This window comes from Lissotriton helveticus, chromosome 10, assembly GCF_964261635.1.
Source record: "Lissotriton helveticus chromosome 10, aLisHel1.1, whole genome shotgun sequence".
Taxonomy (NCBI): domain Eukaryota; kingdom Metazoa; phylum Chordata; class Amphibia; order Caudata; family Salamandridae; genus Lissotriton; species Lissotriton helveticus.
This window is the reverse complement of record NC_136071.1, coordinates 527004459-527020137: the sequence shown is the minus strand read 5'-3', so window position 1 is coordinate 527020137 and position 15679 is coordinate 527004459. Positions and strand designations below refer to the sequence as shown.

The 15679-nt window shown below is 45.9% G+C and overlaps 1 protein-coding gene across 3 annotated transcripts in view; it reads right to left on the bottom strand.

Moving 5' to 3' along the window:
* The window catches only part of PIGQ (phosphatidylinositol glycan anchor biosynthesis class Q), a 196970-nt gene that overhangs the window by 95167 nt on the left and 86124 nt on the right, over positions 1 to 15679 (bottom strand). The window lies entirely within an intron of this gene.

Sequence of the window (15679 nt, the reverse complement as noted above, 5' to 3'; positions counted from 1 at the left end):
TTTTCCCCAAAGATGAGGACTTACGTCGTGTTTAAGCTAACCTTGAGGCAGTTACCCTACATCCAGTCGGTGACGTCCATAATACATCTGCGGAAGTTGGCTCTGGTGGTGGAGGGGTCTTCTGACAGCGAAACAATGAGCTTGGTTTTGTCGGCATAGGAGAGGATGTTGAGTCTGTGCGATTTGAGAGTGTTGGTCAGGGAGGTCATGTACATGTTAAAGAGGGTGGGGCTGAGAGATGATCCTTGCGGGGGGGGGGAGCCTTAGATGATCTTCTTGGGTTAAGAAGATAACAGTGGGAGACAGATTCATTGGGTTCTTCCGGTGAGGTATGAGGAAATCCATTTGAGGGCATCTCCCTGGATTCCGATGTGGTGGAGTCGGTTTATCAAGATGTGATGGGAAATGGTGTTGAATTTCGCTGACATGTCCAGGAGAATGAGAATTACTGTTTTGCCGTGGTCCAGGAGGGCCCTGGTGTCGACGGTGGCTGCCATCAGGGGTGTCTACATGCTGTGGTTGGCTTGGAATCCAGATTGAAAGGGGTCCAGGAGGTTGTTGTGTTCCAGGTGTTCGGTAAGTTGCTGTCTTATTGCTTTCTTGAGAACCTTCGCAGGAAAGGGGAGCAGGCAGGTGGGCCGATAGTTCTTCGGTTCTGCCTGGTTAGAGGATGGTTTCTTCAGGAGGGGCCTCAATTCGGTGCATTTCCAGTCCTTAGGGAAAAAGGCTGAGGTGATGGAGGTGTTCAGAACTTTCTTGAGCTTGTCGCCAATTACCTTGCTCCCGATGTTGAACATGTGGTGGGGACTGGGGTCAGTGGGTGCTCCGGAGTGCACGGAGTTCATGATAGAGATTGTGGCTTGAGTTGGGACAGGGTCCCAATGAATGAGCAGGTATTCAGGGTTTGTGTTCATGGGTGTGGGCAGGCCGAAGTGGTCGGCGCAGGGTGTTGGGGTTTGAAGGTTCCATAGATGAATGAGGTCCTGTAGAGGGTGAAGTCCACCAGGGTGTTGCATAGTTATTGGGAAGGGGTGAGGTTGTTCTTGGCAGCTGCGGGGTTGGAGAACTCCTTTGTGCCGGTGAAGAGCTCCTTGCTGCAGTTTGTGCCAGCATCCATGCAGTCTGCTAGGGTGTTCTTCTTTGTTTCTCTCAGGAGGCGGTGGTACTAGTTGACTACGGTCTTGAAAGTGGAATGTTCTCCTGTCTCTTTGCTGGTGTGCTTCCTTTCTAGTTGCCGGCACTTCCACTTGGGGTATTTCAGCTCCACTGTAAACCAGCTAGTTCTTCTGGTGGGTCATTGGGATTTAGCCGAATTGGTGGGGGGCAACTGTCGGCGTACTCCGTGATCCACTGGGAGAAGTTCTTCCCAACCTGTTCTTGATTGGATGTTGTGTCTGGGAGGTGGGAGTGCAGAGCGTTGTTCCACTGGTCTTCTGAAATCCTTTTCCAGTTTCTGTACAATGAGCGGAGGGCCATGGTGGCAGTGTTGGTATGTCCTGTGATGGTGAAGTGGACGCTGTAGTGGTCGGTCCAGGTAAGCTGTGAGACGTGGCTATACTTGACTCTGTCGCTGGACGTAAAAATGGGGATGAGCGTGTGTCCTGCGATGTAGGTAAGGTCAGTGACAAGTTGCTGGAGGCCGATGTTGCTCATGTTTTCCAGGAGTTCGGACGCAAAGCGGACAGTGTCTTTGTAGATGATAGAAATTCCACCTCTGTGTTTGTTGGTTCGGTCCCAGTGTGTCTCGTTTAGCCTTTGGGGGTGGCGAAGGCAATGTCCCAGCCAGGTCTCTGTGATGAAGAGGACATCCCAGATCTCGGTGGCGTGTTTGCCGAGCAATCGTGCATTGAGTAGAATGCACTGGAGTTGTGCCGGGGAGGTCTTGGTCGGTGTGGTGGATGCAGTTATGTTTGCTGTGCATCAGGTGTTGTTGGTTGCATCAGTGTTGCCGGTGAAGCTGTAGAGCTAGCAAAAGAGTGCTAGCAAAAGAACGGTCCTCTGTTGGTAGGAGGAGATGTGTGGCAGCAGTTGTCGATGTGCCCGGAAATCCAGGGCTCGGAGCTCGGTGGCAGTGCAACTCCAGGTGGCGGGCGATCCAGGGTTCCTGGAGCTGGGTGCGGTCTGGGCATGGATGAGCACAAACTGGCTTGCCTATGGCACACCAGCAGCCCAGCCGCACTGCGGCCTTCATTAAGTAGGTCCTGGGAGGGGTGCTGGGTGGCAGGAAGTGGATGTGAACAGGGGGTGACAAAAAACTGCAGCAAAATCAGGCAGAGGCAGGGAAATATCGGCAGTGAATTACAACAGTGTGAAAAGAAAAATCAGTACAAAGATACAAAAAAATTTTTTAAACTCGGTAAGTATATAATACAGTGAAACAAAAAGGCAGAGGATTACAATGGAGTGGTAAAAAGAAAAGCAGTAAAAAGATACAGAGAGAGAATGGGCGGATACAGTGTAACGACCGTGCTAAGTGGGGAATGAAAAACAATGCAAATGACACAGTTTGCTAAAGCAAAGTTAAACCAACGGCTGGGAGCGGGAGAGCGCAGCAGCGAGGGAGAGCTGGCACTTGGACCTACTTTCTGACTTAGGCTTTTAAGTCCCATCCAACCACAGGAGTTCCCCTATTTGTGGGCCCCTAGGACCTCAGTGGAGGCACATAGAGACTCGCGGGGTGTCAGACAGAGGACAACAACAGGATCCAGTTCAGGTTCATTTGCCACTGGTCAGTTGGGTACTTCCAGGAAAAGGCCTCTTACCTCATGTTACAGGGATACAACATGTTGTAAGCGTTCTCAGGCCCTGACCTACCTATTTTTGCAGTAGTTCCTATTTGCGTTATTGCAAACAGGCCCAATGTGTCAAGGCAAATACAAGATGGTAAATGTCTTCGGCCACACTAAACTTGGGTCCTGTGAACTGGGGGGGGGGGGGGGGGGGGGGGGGGGGGGGAGTGTACTGTGGTAATACTAGAGTCCTCATAAATTGAACACTAAATTGCAGTTTGTATTAGGCACTACACCCACAACAAACAAGGAGACAGACATCTGGTAGGAGAAAAGCAGGGTCCTTCAGCAATCAGACTGGGGATGCACAAGAATTTGTCTTGGCATCCTGTTCTCTCCCTTGCATGGTTGCCTCAAGTTGTTACTTGTGCCATAACAGACTTGTCAAGCAGGATTTGACAATGAAGTGTCAAAAGGAAAGCCCATAGCCCCCAACCGGCATATTCTGTGTAGTTCAGAGAAGTCATCTCTGCTCATTCAAGTCAGCCTATTGTTTGCACTGCTCCTTGGGAGGCAATCACCCCTATTCAAGGCTGAGCTCAAGCTCAGAGCTGGCAGAGGCTTGTGCTAATTAGCCTTCTGACAGTTCAGATAGGCAAGTTTCTAAAAGTAGTGTTTTCTTAATATTTATTAAAAATCTGACTTCACCATTGAATAGGAGTTTTAATAACTACCATAAATAGAGTTGTTTTTTCCTGCTGTTTCCACTCCTGCGATACAGTTTTAGTATTTAATATTACTTCCTACTGTTTCTCGAAGGGACACCCAGCCTTACTACAGTGAATATAGCTTTTAGGCATTAGTCACTGTAAGGACATATTAACATTGCATTTTACATGAGCGCCATTTAAATACAGAGCGCCCTGCTTAGTGCGCCACTAGTGACTTGTTAATCTTTATAAGGAAGATTTTTACCAGTGAAAATGGTTTTTTATGACAGTTTGCAGTGCAGGTTTTGCATGGTTACAGTCAGGCTGCAATGGTAGGCCTGAAGCAATGTATGCACTACTACTATAATGGATGGCAAGACAGGTATGGTAGTCTACTAACAGTATTTAACTATCAGGCCCTCTGTACATTTTGTACCATACACTATTGATGTGCAAGCAAGTTAACTTTATCAATAGAAGTATGCCAATAAGACCATGTTTAAAGGGGGAGCATAGGCATTTTACTACTGGTTAGCAGTGGTAAAGTGCACAAAGTTCTAAAGCCAGCAAAAATACAGGGTCCAGCAAAAGGTATAAAATCCAGGGCGACCACGCAGAAAAGGTGGATTTTCTACACATATAAATGGAACGCTTGTTGATAACATGAATTCTAAAGCAAGTAAAACAGAAAGGGAAAAAATCTTTGGGGGGGGGGGCAGGACGTAAAAGATAGTACATTTTCTATAGCAGTGTATAGGGGAAGTAAGGAATTTTAAAACGAATTCATAACATTAGTTTGGGATTAATTTTAAGTATATGTTTTTAAACATTACTTATCAATTTACCAGTGCAGCAAGGTACTCCTTATGTGAAGCGCTGCAATGTAATTACTCCAGATGCAATCGCTGGAAATTGAACGACTGACATTCGTAAAATCCTTTTGTATATCTGGCCCAAAGTGTCTTCTTGGTAGGGGGCCCATTACGCCTCACATAGTCAGAGTGGACTTCAGTGTTCAGAGTGCTCACTGATTAACTTTTAACAAGCCTCAACATGTACTGTACAAACAATGCTCTTACCGCCTTCCTAAGAGAGGAATCTTTCTGATACTAAATTCTGCCACAAGGGCACTCACAACCTAGTCACAAGTGGTTTTCTTAGTTCTTTGCTCGAGGGTTCGGAGGAACTGAAAGTAAAGGCTTTTGGAGACCAAAAGTAATAACTCCAGTGATCCATTTGAGAAGCAGCAGAATCAGATGAGAACATGTGGGACCAAAAGCTGCTGCTTTCCTTCACTGCCACTAAATGCCTGGGGCAAGATACAGAAGCACCACAGGCTGAATGAGGCAGTTAATGGGATCAGCACACACTATACGCAGCGAACTCTGGGGAAAAACAGTTCAGTTTTACGACATTAGATAATTGAGCATTATGTGAAGCATTGCGTTTGCAACTCTTGCAGCTTAATGGGTGCTTCCCCCTTACAATCCTAACGCTTTTTACAGCTCCAATTTTACTTTCCCTCTCTGGTACTAAAGACAAACATTTCTTCGGAGAAACAAAATACTCTACGTGTACACTAATAACAGGTCTCTGCTTGTCTACTACCAACAAAGAAGAGGAAAGTATTGGCAGATAAGGCACATGAACTAAGCCCATTTGCAAGGAATCCATCATTGTTATTTTACTGGGGTTATGTATAAAGCATGAATCTAGCCTAGAGGGTAGCAGAACATTGCAGATATTAACAGCATACGTAGGCAACATGACGCTGCAGAGACGCAAGTACACTGAGAAATGACAATAATGTACTTGAACTTAAACGTTACTTGTTCTTTTTTGTGTTCAATAAGTTTTTATTGGTTGTTTCAGCAGTAACAAACAGTGATTTGATCCAGTAGTACAGTTATGTTCCGAAGTTCACGGCTTAAAAGTGCTGTATAATACGTTACAACAATAATCGATGATAAATTCAAGAGTACAATAACCAATATCTCGCCGGAGGTAGCAGAACATGTATCGCACACTCTCGCCGGAGGTAGCAGAACATGTATCGCACACTAACGTTACTTGTTCTAACTAAGCATTGCACCTCTAGGTCCCAATCTCTTTAAAACACATTTACAGGTTTTATACCCGTCACTTAAGATAGCTGCTTGTTCCAGGCACTCCTTGTAGTTTTTGTGAATTATCCCTTGTTAATCTTTGCACAGCAGCATGGTGGAAAAAAGCACCATTGAGAGAAGTCCAGTAGAAATATTAAATATCTATTGCTCCTACCCACCTCATCCTCCATCAATAGTCCTTCCTCACCCGCTACCCTCGGTCTTTCACCCAAACTCTGATCCAAACATTGCACTGCCCATTTGTCCGAGGCTACTGAGTCTTTAGCCTCATCTCATTACTCTCCCTCCAAGCCTTCCCTTTCTACTGCCCATCTCCATCAACAGCCCTTCCTCTCTCCTAGCCTTCTTTCCTTCACACCCCCAACTCTGCCCCAAACATTGCATTATTCCTTTGTTGGAGCCTACTGAACCTTCAGTCTCCACCTCATCTTCCTCACTCAAGCCTTCCCCTTGTCCATCAAACAGACTTTCATCACTTTCGGGCCCTGTACTACCCAGCTTTCTCCCGTTGGCTCCTCCATACATAAAAAGGGTGCAAAATAATGCTTTTAAGTCTTGTCTGATTAATAATAATCAAATGATCACAACAATGAATTTTATGTATTTCTTACTTTATGTAATCCTCTTCTTTCCAAGAGTTTGGTCTAATTTCTTCACTCCGTTCCGTCCTCAGCTACATCCTTTCTCTGTTTTTCTAGATGCCCTATCTTTTGACTGTTTGGTTTTCGAGTCACTGTTTTCCTTCATTCAGTAGCTCTAGTGTTTTTACATCTTTATTAGGCCATGGACTCTACATCAGACCAGTTTCCACATCTAAATGACAAGCTACAACAAACCCAGAATGGCCACAGCGACAATAAGTCCTGAACCTCAGCTTATAGTACTATGTTACTTTTGCCCACAAAGCTCTGCTATTGTTACCAGTAAGAAAGAATCTCCTTCAACGACTCAGCACTATTCACTGAGGGATCCATGGGTCTAGGCCAGTCAATGTAAACTCATGCTTAACAGTCAAATGAGAAACCTCAGATCCATATTGGCTCCTCTCTTGGTCATTTCCAATCCTGCCATGGTGGAAACTGCTATTCTATACTGACATGCAAGCTCTGGAACACAATCTCAAAGAATAAGGATCATCAAAAGTTAACTAGCACTCAGAAAAGAAATAAAGCCACAGATATTCCCAAATTAGGACCCCTTTAATTCTCATACTACAAATCATAAGTGTGTATTAATGCAGCATCTAAAGCTATCCCTCGCACACCCCTTGCATACCATTCCATAGGCAAGGGGCTGCACATGGTGCTGCAGGCATGCCTGGACGACATTTCTGGGTTCATGACAACATCAAAACATGACTCCTTGGTGACAGGTCGCCAACACTCTTCTCCAACCATGAACAATAAACAGATTGGATGTTCTCCGGACCAACTAGAAACCATTTTGTTAATTGGTAGGAGATTGCCACAGATATGCTACTACACAATATACTACAACCATTTGATTCTACATCAACAATAGTCCTTTTTAGGTCTCTGCTCTAAAGAGCACGCATGCGCTGACTCCTACAAAATAAGGATCATTTAACAGTTAAAATGTCTGAAAAGGAATTCTTTTGATTGTTTGGCAAGCGAGAACACAGAAGTGTTAAACGTGGAGAACACTTTCTCGTTGAGTGAAGATCGGTTGAGTAGCTTGCCCTATATCGACATCTAGTGGCCAAATGGAGGCACTTGGAGCTTTTCTTTTTCAGTGTTTGTTTTAAAAACTAGATCACAACTGATCCCTATTTTGCAGCCAAAACCGACACCTCTGCATACAACTGCATTGTAAATGTCTTTTTTTTTAACGTACAATAAAAGCCCAATGTAATACGTAAATGCTAGAAATTGTGAGGTTTTTTTTAACATACTAAAAGAATGGCAAATACATTCTTGGAGTGAAAAATATATCATTTAAGGATACATGTGCATTGGATCCAACCTTTCAGACACTGTCCTCTTTACCGCTTGTTGGTGTTGCGGTGGCTGATTTACCCACTGCAAAGTTAATTTACTTTAAAGTTAACTTGCATACGTCTTAAAACATATAAACTAGGAATATAAAAATGTAATACTGTGCATTCATTCTATCATAATTTCAAGATGATGCGCACACACACTCTTTAAACTACTGTTATATGTATATCCAGCTTGCCTAGAAGCACTATATGTTAAACATAGATTTTGGAGTTCTCCTGCTGGCTATGCACTTGATACAATAAAAGCTGTGCTGATCTAAGAGTCAGAGTCAGAGTATGGTTGAAAATAATCCCATCCTTTCCTTCTGCCTTCATTCTATTCATATGAGGAAGAGATGGCTTTGCTCTGAACTTCCCATATGATTATTAACTTTGTAAATCAAACGCCATTCTATTTGTGCAATATGCTGGTAAAAATTGAGGGGTGTATTATCATATAAATTGCCCTGATCTTCCTCTCACCCCTCCAATGCAGAATTATGTGCAGCTGAGCCCAAGGACGGGTTTTTCCACTTTGGATTTCACTGACTTCTGTAACTACCTGCTGAATTCATATATTTCAATGAATTTTCTGACACATTTTAGAAGTTTTCTTTTTTAAATCCGCAAAATTCACTTTTAAGGGTTTCCGTAATATTCGTTTTTATTATTTTGCATTTTTGCTTCCACTTCTTGATATTTGTGGATTTTATGAATTTCTGATTAATCTTAAAAATGAAACATTTGATATGTAAATATAATGATCCACATTAAAATACCACTCCAATCTTGAGCCTCTTATCTGTAACAGAATTTAGTTTAACAGCTGAAAGTCTTTGGGGAGCGAATTACATTTATCTGTGTTGCTAAGGAGGTGGGGCATTAAATAACACAGTACATCCACGTTACTATTCGATATTTGGAAAGTGATGTTATAAATACAGACCACACAGATCCATGATTTACAAAAACAAGTATAACATACACTATACATAAGTTACATCTTCGAACAAGTATAGGCATTAGTCATACAACCTTTCTATTGAAACGGTTATAAGGTATGCCTCTAAAAGAAGCAGATGCGAGTATATAGAACATGTGTATATGTTATACACAAAGTAACATCCCATACATTTCTCTTAGTTTACATGCTTATATCTACATCTCTCTGAATCTTATCTGTCTTACACATGCTTATCAAACCTTTTTTTAGGGATAAGGCTGACTTCCATTTGGAAAATTCTTTGTAAAATGTGTCTAAAATCTTTTTAGTTTCTCACTTCACACTCTTGCCAATTATGTTGCTAAGTGTGTCCAGAGTGGAGAATCAAATGTACTCTTTTTCTTCAAGTTCTGCAGGACAACATCAACATCTAGTACAGGTGAATATCTGAAAGTAATTCACATTGATGAGGCGAACAGCTTGGGCTTTGCCGAGACCTATTGGCTTTGCCAATGCTTGTTTTGGAGAGGATGTGGTCTTGAGCAAGAAGAAGCACATGAGAATATTAAACTCACATGGATGAGATACAAGAAAGGGACAGTGAGCACCACTGCATTAGAAAGAGTAAACTGTACACGAGCAACATTTAAGAAAGCGCCTGGAAGAGAGTAAAGACTATGATGGACCACATCCAGAGAATAGACAGAAGACCAAGGGTCTTCAAACTGGGGGTGGGGCCCCCTAGGGGGGCCTAGGGTGACCCTGAGGGGAGGGTAGAGGGGGGACACCAGGCTCTGACTAAAAGAAGAATTATGCGGATAGTGGTGCTTTGTTTTAAGCGGGGAATAAATGAGTGGCAGTAATCACTCTGTAATGGGCCACCACTAACATCTTTTGTCATTGATATCCTAGCTGGAAGTATGTGTCAACAAGCATTTGCAATGCAATAGGTCTCGCCTTTTACGAGAGTTTTAGATATTGGCATTATAAATGACAATGCTTTTTATTTATGTTTTTTTTTTTAAACAGATTAACAAAAGGCATTGTCATTTACAATGCCAATAGCTTTAACTCTCATAAATGCAAAACCTATTGCATTGCAAATTCGTTAGGACACAGCGTGTCCTGCCTTTTCCTGCCGGCAAGAGCAGGCAGGACAAAGCTCTTTGTGAAAATAGTGCTCAGAGGCTGTAATTAAAGCCTACCGAGCAACAACACACCTAACAGGGGGTGTTCTCATGGGAGGTTACAAAATGGGAAAAGGTGGTACTAAGGAGGAACTACTAAGCCTATTGACTACTGAAAAGCCGCAGTTTAGAATGACACAAGCCAATGAAAACAAGCATTGAAAATGCAATAGGTCTCGCAATAGAAAAGTTTAAGATTTTGGTGTGGTAAATGTAAATATTTTTTAATTTTTGTTTATGTTTTACAAATTATAAAAGTATTAATTTTGTTATTTGAAATGCCAATAGCTATACATTTAGCAAATGTTACATCTATGGCATTAGTAAAGGTACATGTTTAGTTTTCCCCTGTCTTACATGTATTGATCTGACAAATCACAATCTTTTAAAAATGTTATAAATAATACGTTTGCAATGCAATAGGGCTCGCATTAGTAAAGTTAGGGGTATTAGTATTGTAAATGACAAATTTTTTATTTATGTTTTTGTTTTGAAAATAACGAAATTAATAACTTTGTCATTTACAATGCCAATAGTGTTAACTTTTGCAAACGTGACACCTATAGCATTTGTAATGCAATATGTGTTGTATTTACATGACTTAGATGTATTAATATTAAAAATAACAATGGGTTGTATTTTTTCCAATATTTAATACTTAAATAAAAGTTATTGTCATTTCTAATTGCAATAGCTTAAACTTTTGCAAATAACTTTTTGGAAGATTATGTTTAGTGTATTTTATTGTGATGAAAATACAAGAACAGAAGTGAAATATTAACATTTTTTTGTGACATTTGTAATAAAGTTTGAAACATTGAGAGAACATATTTGAATCAGTTGTTGTTGAATGGTTGCACAGATTGATGCTGTGGTGGCTCTGAATGATGTTGTGGCGGCGACGAGTGATGCTGTGGCGTTCAGTGATGCTGTGGTAGCGCATAGTGGGTGAGGGATGGAGTGTGGGCGAGGGATGCAGTGTGGGGCGGGGGAGGGAAGGAGTGTGGGGCAGGGGAGGGATGGAGTGTGGGGCGGGGGAGGGATGGAGTGTGGGGCGGGGGAGGGATGGAGTGTGGGGCGGGGGAGGGATGGGGTGTGGGGCGGGGGAGGGATGGAGTGTGGGGCGGGGGAGGGATGGAGTGTGGGGCGGGGGAGGGATGGAGTGTGGGGCGGGGAGGGATGGATGGAGTCGGGGGATGGATGGATGGAGTGGGGGGATGGATGGATGGAGTGGGGGTATGGATGGATGGAGTGGGGGTATGGATGGATGGAGTGGGGGGATGGATGGATGGATGGATGGAGTGGGGGGATGGATGGATGGATGGAGTGAGATGGATGGATGGAGTGGGGGGGATGGATGGATGGAGTGGGATGGATGGATGGATGGAGTGGGGTGGATGGATGGATGGGGTGGGATGGATGGATGGATGGAGTGGGGGGATGGATGGATGGAGTGAGATGGATGGATGGAGTGGGGGGATGGATGGATGGAGTGGGGGGATGGATGGATGGATGGATTGGGGGGATGGATGGATGGATGGAGTGGGGTGGATAGATGGATGGATAGAGTGGGATGGATGGATGGAGTGGGATGGATGGATGGAGTGGGATGGATGGATGGATGGATGGATGGAGTGGGATGGATGATGGATGGTTGGAGTGGGGGGATGGATGGATGGATGGAGTGGGGGGGTGGATGGATGGATGGAGTGGGGGGGGTGGATGGATGGATGGAGTGGGGGATGGATGGATGGAGTGGGATGGATAGATGGAGTGGGGGGATGGATGGATGGAGTGGGGGGATGGATGGATGGATGGATGGATAGAGTGGGGGGATGGATGGATAGAGTGGAGTGGGGGGATCGATGGATGGAGTGGGGGGATGGATGGATGGATGGATGGATAGAGTGGGGGGATGGATGGATAGAGTGGGGGGATGGATGGATGGAGTGGGGGGATGGATGGATGATGGATGGAGTGGGGGGTGGATGGATGGAGTGGGATGGATGGGTGGAGTGGGATGGATGGAGTGGGGGGGTGGATGAAATGGGGGGGATGGATGGATGGAGTGGGGGGGATGGATGGATGGATGGATGGAGTGGGGGAGCCGAAGGCAAGAAAAAAACGAGTGCAATCAGGGGAGCAGAAGGCAAGAAAATGAGTGCCTTCAGAGGAGCAGAAGGCACGAAAAACGAGTACAATCAGAGGAGAAGAAGGCACAAAAAATAGAAGAAATGGAGAAGCATGGGGAGTGGGCAGGAAAGAGATGGGGGTGAGAGGATAAAGAGTTGGATAGAAGGACCAGGAGAAAAGGATGGAAGGTGGTGAAAGGAGGGTGGATGAGATAAGGGCGAGGATGTAGGTGGAAGAGACAGACTCAAAAGAGATGGGAGTGGAAAGAGACTATAGAGGAAAAGGAGGCTGGAGAGGAGAGGAGCAAGAAAGAGATCAGGGGGGAGGGGGCAGGGAGGCCAGAGGAGCTGTGAAGCATCCAGACTGTCCTGAAGAAAATAAGGTGCGAGGTCGAGGTGAGGCCAGAAAGAGATGAGAAGGGCGGATGGAGAGGGGAGAGAGGAGGTGAACATATGGCGGTGGGAACGGAAACATGCTAGAAATGACGAGCAGGGAGAGAATAAAACAGATGTGGGGAAGAGAAGGGGTTTACGCAGGAAGAGGGGAAGTAGGACGCTGCAAGGCGAGGAAAGAACATCGTAAGATGAGAAAGAGGGGTGGGGAGAACAGAAGGAGATGAGGACGGATAAGCATAGGGAGAGAAAATAAAGAAAATGAGGCAAGAGTGGAGAAGATAACGAGATATAGAAGAGACGATGGCGGAGGGGACGAAAACAATGAGATAAGGATGAGAGGATGGGAAGGAGGCTGGAGAAGTGAAGGGCATGGAGGGCGGGAGAAGGGTGAGGGAGCGAGCATAGGAAGGAGGAGGGAAAAAGATTCTGAGGGAATAGTGGAGGGGAGAAGAGAAAGGAGAAGCAGAGGGAAGAGAGACAAGAATGAAATGTGGATGCGTAAGAAGGGTAGGAAAGAAAGAGTGACGGGTGAGGACTCTAGGGTGGAATATTGTAAGAAATGGGAGGCAAAGAGAAGTGATGTGAAGAAAATGGATGAGAGAACATTATAAAAGAGAGTGCTGCTCTAGAGGGTACACGAGGAGAGTGAGGACAGGGCATGCAAAGAATGCACCTGAAGATGCTTACAGATGGTGAGAGGGAGCAAAGGGAGGGCTGGGGAAATAATGATGTGGAAGAAGTGAGGCGTAGCCAGAGATTGGGGGCGGGGGGGGGGGGTAGAGGAGTAGGTGCAATGGAATGGTGAGGGGAAGTGGCATAGCGGAAGGAGTGAAGGAGCACGAGAGACTGCGCAGAGAGGTCAAGAGAGTGACGTGTGTGGTGGTGTGCATCAGGAGGCACTGGGACAAAGGCAGTCAGAGAACAAGTGAAAAGAGACAGGCCACGTGGAGTAAGAGACAGCAAAGTGGAGAGGGTGGTCACAGGATTAGAAGCAGCCCAGGTAGAAATGTGGGGAAAGAAGTGAGCCGCGGAAGGACTGCATGGTGCACGCGGGAAGGAGGGGAGGAACAAGGGAGGGGAAGGACACCTTCGGGTAATGTTTGCGCTATATAAAAGCGCATTAAATAAATAAGTAAATGAAGTCCGCTTTAGGAATTGTAAAATTCCTGGAGTCCAGTTTGTTTTGCTCTCTGCCGTCAAGTATTTTCAGTAGAGCAAGGAGTACGATTACAAACATGAACATTACGAACCTCCTGGAAAGTAAAGATACTTGCTTTGGCTGCAATAAATGTGCTGGTTTGTAGAGAGGATTCCTGTAAACAACAAGCTCTTGGCATTGCTGTGATTTGGGGGGGGCGGAGAAATGCGGCTCGGGAGCAAATGGGGGGAGGGGGCAGGGAGGCCAGAGGAGCTGTGAAGCATCCAGACTGTCCTGAAGAAAATAAGGTGCGAGGTGAGGCCAGAAAGAGATGAGAAGGGCGGATGGAGAGGGGGGAGAGGAGGTGAACATATGGCGGTGGGGACGGAAACATGCTAGAAATGACGAGCAGGGAGAGAATACAAGCCTTTCACCGTAACACGGCTGGCAGGGGAGGGGGCGGAGAGGGGAGAGGTGCGACACGGCAGTAGGAGGAGGAGGGGGGAGGAGAGTAGGGGAGGCACGGCCTAGCGGCAGGCGAGGAGAGGAGGAGGGGGGGAGGAGTAGGTGCAATGGAATGGTGAGGGGAAGTGGCATAGCGGAAGGAGTGAAGGAGCACGAGAGACTGCGCAGAGAGGTCAAGAGAGTGACGTGTGTGGTGGTGTGCATCAGGAGGCACTGGGACAAAGGCAGTCAGAGAACAAGTGAAAAGAGACAGGCCACGTGGAGTAAGAGACAGCAAAGTGGAGAGGGTGGTCACAGGATTAGAAGCAGCCCAGGTAGAAATGTGGGGAAAGAAGTGAGCCGCGGAAGGACTGCATGGTGCACGCGGGAAGGAGGGGAGGAACAAGGGAGGGGAAGGACACCTTCGGGTAATGTTTGCGCTATATAAAAGCGCATTAAATAAATAAGTAAATGAAGTCCGCTTTAGGAATTGTAAAATTCCTGGAGTCCAGTTTGTTTTGCTCTCTGCCGTCAAGTATTTTCAGTAGAGCAAGGAGTACGATTACAAACATGAACATTACGAACCTCCTGGAAAGTAAAGATACTTGCTTTGGCTGCAATAAATGTGCTGGTTTGTAGAGAGGATTCCTGTAAACAACAAGCTCTTGGCATTGCTGTGATTAGGGGGGGGCGGAGAAATGCGGCTCGGGAGCAAATGGGGGGAGGGGGCAGGGAGGCCAGAGGAGCTGTGAAGCATCCAGACTGTCCTGAAGAAAATAAGGTGCGAGGTGAGGCCAGAAAGAGATGAGAAGGGCGGATGGAGAGGGGGGAGAGGAGGTGAACATATGGCGGTGGGGACGGAAACATGCTAGAAATGACGAGCAGGGAGAGAATACAAGCCTTTCACCGTAACACGGCTGGCAGGGGAGGGGGCGGAGAGGGGAGAGGTGCGACACGGCAGTAGGAGGAGGAGGGGGGAGGAGAGTAGGGGAGGCACGGCCTAGCGGCAGGCAGGCAGGGGAGGAGAGGAGGAGGGGGGAGGAGAGTAGGGGAGGCACGGCCTAGCGGCCGTGCAATCAAGTAGTGAGGGGGCGGAGCTGGGGGAGGCTGTGAGAGAGAGTAGGCAAGGCAGGCGGCTGGGGGCATGTGCACGCGCTTTTAAGCTCAATGCACATGCGCATTGAGCTTAAAAGTCACGGGCACTGCAAGGAATCGCCACGATTCCTTGCAAGTTAGATAAAGTCTGGATGAGCCCCTATAGTCTCGCTTGCTCGAAGCGCATGCGCATCGACAGGCGAGACCTAAAAACTCAGCAGAGTGTGGGCGGAGCTTCACATCCTTACCTTAATACCGCATACCTTGCAGAGCAGCAGATGCGCTGCCCAGGCTCGACATATAAAGTAAATGGCTCCAAATATTCTTCAAAACCCCACCCCCATTTCTAATAGTCACCCCATGTTTTATAGTCACACTGTGGATACTTTTACATGTTAGTAAGGCCTGCCTGACCAGACATATTTAAACACTGTCAACTTAATAGAATAATTGTGAAGGAGGGGCAATTAATTTTATTTTTTCACCGGGGAAGTTTAAAAAGATTGATGACCACTTCATTAGACTGATCCTATGCTCAACGCAGCCTAAAGGCTAATGGTGACTTTGATATCTGGCACGCTTCATGGCGCTTTTCTGTGTCAAAGTTTTCATCCTCCCAAATCGGAGGCCATTGCTTCTTCAAGAACAGCCACAGAGAAGAGGGACAACCACAGAAAGGAACGAGAAAAGTGTCCATTCGTATGGGAGTGCGACCCGCCGTTGAGAACCCCTTCAGTCATGCGGAGAGGTTCCAGACACCAATCCACCCACCTAGAGGAT